The sequence below is a fragment of the Schistocerca serialis genome, chromosome 2, assembly GCF_023864345.2.
Source record: "Schistocerca serialis cubense isolate TAMUIC-IGC-003099 chromosome 2, iqSchSeri2.2, whole genome shotgun sequence".
NCBI classification, from domain to species: domain Eukaryota; kingdom Metazoa; phylum Arthropoda; class Insecta; order Orthoptera; family Acrididae; genus Schistocerca; species Schistocerca serialis.
In genome coordinates, this window is record NC_064639.1 from 571,450,088 (window position 1) to 571,455,527 (window position 5,440).

At 44.6% G+C, this 5,440-nt stretch overlaps 1 pseudogene; it reads left to right on the forward strand.

Annotated features, from left to right (window-relative positions):
• Positions 1–4,872: 4,872 nt before the first annotated feature.
• On the forward strand, positions 4,873–4,990 carry LOC126459587 (5S ribosomal RNA; annotated as a pseudogene).
• Positions 4,991–5,440: the final 450 nt, after the last annotated feature.

The window sequence follows — 5,440 nt, forward strand, 5'->3', positions numbered from 1 at the left end:
GTCGCCACCAGTTATGGTGACGTTCCCGCAGAAAGGGGAAGGGGATAAGAGAATAAAGAGGGAAAGCGCTTGTAATACTTGTGATGATAATTGCAATGTAATATGTAGTAGAGGTAAAAAGGAAGCGTTTGTAAAAACTGATCTTCGGCAGCCTGCAGTAGAACTCGGTGTGCCATCGTTCAAATGGTTCAAATGGCTCTGAGCACTATGCGACTTAACGTCTGAGGTCATCAGTCCCCTAGAACTTAGAACTACTTAAACCTAACTAACCTAAGGACATCACACACATCCATGCCCGAGGCAGGATTCGAACCTGCAACCGTAGCGGTCGCGCGGTTCCAGACTGTAGCGACTAGAACCGCTCGGCCACTCCGGCCGGCTGCCATCGTTCATGCTGGGGAAAGCTGTCACCAATAACGTACTGCCACAAGGTTTACTCCTGGTGAAAGGCGAGCCACGTAAACAGTCAGCAAAGTCATTGAGATTCAAAATACGAGATGTAGTAACTAAGCAAGGATAACTGCAATTAGCATTAAAGTATGGGCTATACGGGAGTCTGTGGTAGAGGGTACTGGTAGTACTGGATATGGGTTGCGTGTTTTAGGGATGGATTTTCTGGAAAACTTGAGGCGTACTTCGGTTGCAAAGACGAAGCTCCAAAAGTTCCAAGACATATAACAGAACAGTGCATTATGAAGCCACTGGAGAGACGACAAGAACTGCCGCGGACCTTTTACTGTTAAAGAGGCTTCGATTAAGGGAATTTGTTATGATAGGCGAGTTTTGCATTATTATTTTATTGTTTTTCAGAATAAAATTCCGCCTTCAAAATTGTATTCTGAAAAATGTGTACTGCAGTGGTTGAAGATTACACCTATAAATAAAGTAATTATTTTATTAATTTATTTTGTGCATTTGTTAATTGGTGATTCAGTGTAGTGATGTATAAGGGCGGAAAACGAGGGAAGTTCATTTACCTTGTAGCGGCTCAAAATGGAGACATTACCGTGGAACAGATACCCCAGCAGGTGTAGCAGTACCATAATGATCAACGCCGCAAAGTTTTAACGATGAGTGTCTTAGTTTCTGGAGCCGCTGTGGTGCTGAGTGTATTTTGTGCACATAGTATCTATTTTAGGCGGAAAATCGCTCACCGATCTGAATTTACAGTACATCAGTTAGCGTTAGAAAGTAAGCATTTATTAAGTAATCAGTCAGTGTACCGTATGGTTTAAAGAAAACTTGAATAATGAAACAATGAATGTATTGTACTTATTAGTCAAACACTGTCCAGAGATGTGGCTGATCTGTGGTCTGGTGGACTTTATATGCCAAAGAAGGGACACGTATTGCAATTCTGGTGAAGCAACGGACCCCTGTGACCGTCTGAGCAAAAACACATCAAACGGGAGGTTGTGCAAGAAACCCCAAAATTGAGCAGGTGTCGTTGCGTAAGTAGAGGTGTTCAGTGCGCAGACTGTGCAGAAGTCGCCACCCGGAGCTTCTGAAAGTAGACGTTGCTACACCATTACAGCACTGTCATGCCTGGTAAGCTTCTGACACTACGACAAAGCGGGAGCAATGATATCACTGTTACTCAATGCACACGCCTTGAGCCTCGATCTTTTTCTGGTTTAGAGAGAAATACTGATACATTTTCAGAAACAATAGACGTCCAGTCTGTCATATGTACCACCACTCTAGACAAGCATTACGCAAACACCACTAGGAACCAGCTGGGAGGGTTGATCTACACTAGCCTATGATTCGAGCTGGGTCAGCAAGCTGCCACCGCCAGACAATACTTTCACCAGCTGCGGGGCTGCTGTCCGCACTGAGTCTAACTTGGTGCCTAACAACTGGTTTGCCACCTGCTGGCTCATTTCCAATTACTGTTGGCTGATGACCGTATAGGTCCACCGTTCATGCAGCTGCCATCTACCTGTTCCTGTCTGTCACCTGTGTAGGCGAATACTCTTCCTGTGTGGCATCGCCTGTGTGGCCAAACAACGTCCATGTCCGTGACTGTCTGTATGGTCACACGTCACTGTTGTGAGGCGCCATCGACCGTACAGTCAGCGCCGCCTCTGGAACACGCAACACGCCGCCTCATCAGGCAACCACCTGTTGCCCTGGCAACGCTACACTTTGTCTGTGAGAAGAGGCTGCTTTACTGCCTCAGCGGGCTTCACTGTACACCATGCTGCATCACTCAGCCGTCGAAATCTCGCTGTCGGTCACTAAAGCATCATCTTCTAATGCGAAATTCGCTTTCCGTGGCTCCACTGCAACCGATGTTCTGCCGCCCGGGGAAAAGACACAAACTGCCCTACTATGTTGCTTCTGTCCATATTGCAGCCACGCACTGACCATTAGTGAAGTCCTGAAAACGGTCCCCGGACGCACCTGCTTTGGAGAAGTCTTCCTGTTGTAAGTAGGCTGTTGAGGTTTTTTTATTGGTAACGCCACCTCTGTACGAAAATCACTGGCTGTGCTGTGTGCAGTCTGTGGCTGCTTTGCATTGTTGTAATACTCGCCATTGTAGTGTTAGGCAGCTGGCTGTGAACAGCGCGTAGCGTTGCGCAGTTGGAGATGAGCCGCCAGCAGTGATGGATGTGGGGAGAGAGATGGCGGAGTTTTGAAATTTGTCATGAACTGCTATATTTATATATGATGATATCAAGGTAAATACATTGTTTGTTCTCTATTAATATCTTTCATTTGCTAACTATCCCTATCAGTAGTTAGTGCCTTCCATAGTTTGAATCTTTTATTTAGCTGGCAGTAGTGGCGCTCGCTGTATTGCAGTAGCTTGAGCAGCGAAGATTTTTGTGAGGTAAGTGATTTGTGAAAGATATAGTTTAATGTTAGTCAGGGCCATTCTTTTGTAGGGAATTTTGAAAGTCAGATTGCGTTGCGCTAACAAAATATTGTGTGTCAGTTTAAGCACAGTCAGGTACAATTTTTCAAAGGGGAAGTTTCATATGGCAGACGTGCATTTGATTTCTTTGTTATTGTAATTACGAAAAATTTTTTTCAAATCTGTATTGGCCACTGCCCAATACAATTTGTAAAATTTTTTGTGGGGAGCATGGGGGCTATGTAAGTAGGCTGTTTAGGTTTTTTTATTGGTAACGCCACCTCTGTACGAAAATCACTGGCTGTGCTGTGTGCAGTCTGTGGCTGCTTTGCATTGTTGTAATACTCGCCATTGTAGTGTTAGGCAGCTGGCTGTGAACAGCGCGTAGCGTTGCGCAGTTGGAGATGAGCCGCCAGCAGTGATGGGTGTGGGGAGAGAGATGGCGGAGTTTTGAAATTTGTCATGAACTGCTATATTTATATATGATGATATCAAGGTAAATACATTGTTTGTTCTCTATTAATGTCTTTCATTTGCTAACTATCCCTATCAGTAGTTAGTGCCTTCCATAGTTTGAATCTTTTATTTAGCTGGCAGTAGTGGCGCTCGCTGTATTGCAGTAGCTTGAGCAGCGAAGATTTTGGTGAGGTAAGTGATTTGTGAAAGGTATAGTTTAATGTTAGTCAGGGCCATTCTTTTGTAGGGAATTTTGAAAGTCAGATTGCGTTGCGCTAACAAAATATTGTGTGTCAGTTTAAGCACAGTCAGGTACAATTTTTCAAAGGGGAAGTTTCACTGTTCTTGGCCCTTCACAGAATCCTTGCATAGTCCCCCTCACCTCCATGACTCATTGCCGCCACAATAACACCTTCGGAATGCTACGCAAGACTGAGACGAGTCAGACCAACACCCTTCTAGCCCAGCGCAGCCCCACGACTCGTCAGCCATTGGCACTACGGCTATAGGTTCTATTTATTGTCGCCGCATCTCCTGCTCCACTGTCCATACTTCAAAAACCTTGGCCGCCGCCCAACTCGGTCACGATTCATTCTGACCGCCAGCGTCGCCGATGGCTTTTAGATCGTTTCAACGCGACAAGAGCTCTTGCATCCAGGAGAGGGCCTGATGGTGGCGCTGATGCAGACGGCTCGATTTGGCAAGAAGGAGGACGTGCTGCGAGTTTCAGGTTTAAAGCACAATTCAGAGAACCACTTTCAGACTGATTCTAGACCGTTCCGCTCTCGAACAGCGCTTGCGAAAAATCAGTACCTGGATCTGTATTACGATCATCACTCCTCTTTCTGTAGGTGAGATACAAGATATCCTGGCATTGGGAGGAGAAAGTTGGTGACTATAACTTCGTGAAAAGATCTCTCCAAAAAAAAAAGGTCTTTGTTTTAATGAGCGCCACCTCAGCTCACTTTCCATATCCGCACCAATCTCTCCATTTCATGATAATACACAACGAGCTGCCCATGTCTGGACTTTTAGAATGTCCTCCATCTATTCTACCTGTAAGGATCACATATCGCTCAGCAATCTCCAGAAGAGGACGGTCAAGCGTAGTGTAGGCAGTCTGTTAAGTAGATTCATTGCATCTTCTACCAACAAAAGGCAGTCTCTGATTCGCCATCATCACCACATTTTCTGTATTATGGTTTCGGTTTAAGTTGTTCGCAATTGCTTCTCTACATGTCCTAATATCTCTCATCTTATTCTCGTGATCGCTCCGCTGAATATACACTCTAAGAATGAAAAAAAAAAAAAAAAGAAATGAAAAAAGAGACATACAAAACGAACGAATTATACGAATGGAACAGAAATCGACAGAAGTGATGTACATATAGAGACAAACAAATGATTACAATGTCAAAAAATTGGATGATTTATTGAGGAGAAAGAGCTTCACAAATTGAGCAATTCAGTGACGTGTTGGTCCATCTGTGACCTGTATACGAGCGGGTATTTGGCATGGCACTGATTGATAGTGAAGTTGTTGTATGTGTTGCTGAGGCAACGGCGTTGCCGCAGTGGATACACCGGTTCCCGTCAGATCACCAAAGTTAAGCGCTGTCGGGCGTGGCCAGCACTTGGATGGGTGACCATCCGAGTCGCCATGCGTTGTTGCCGTTTTTCAGGGTGCACTCAGAGGTGGACCAACGCATTATTCACTGTGTCAATTTGTGTAGCTCTTTCTCTTGACTAACTGATTCAATTTTTCTGAAATTGTAATAATTACTTTGCCTGTACTTGTACAGTATATCTGTCGACTGTCGTCCAATTCGGATGATAGCTTCGTGGTGCGTCTTTTTTTCTTTTTTACAGTGTGTGTTGATGGCAGCAGAGTGGTCGCACGGTCTTGCTAGAATATAGGTATATAATTTATCTAAAGTTACAAAGCAGGGTAACGTCACCTTTCTTGCGAATATACGAATTTAAATTTCTCTAACATGTGTGTCACTCAAATGGTTCAAATGGCTCTGAGCACTATGGGACTCAACTGCTGTGGTCATTAGTCCCCTAGAACTTAGAACTACTTAAACCTAACTAACCTAAGGACATCACACACATCCATGCCCG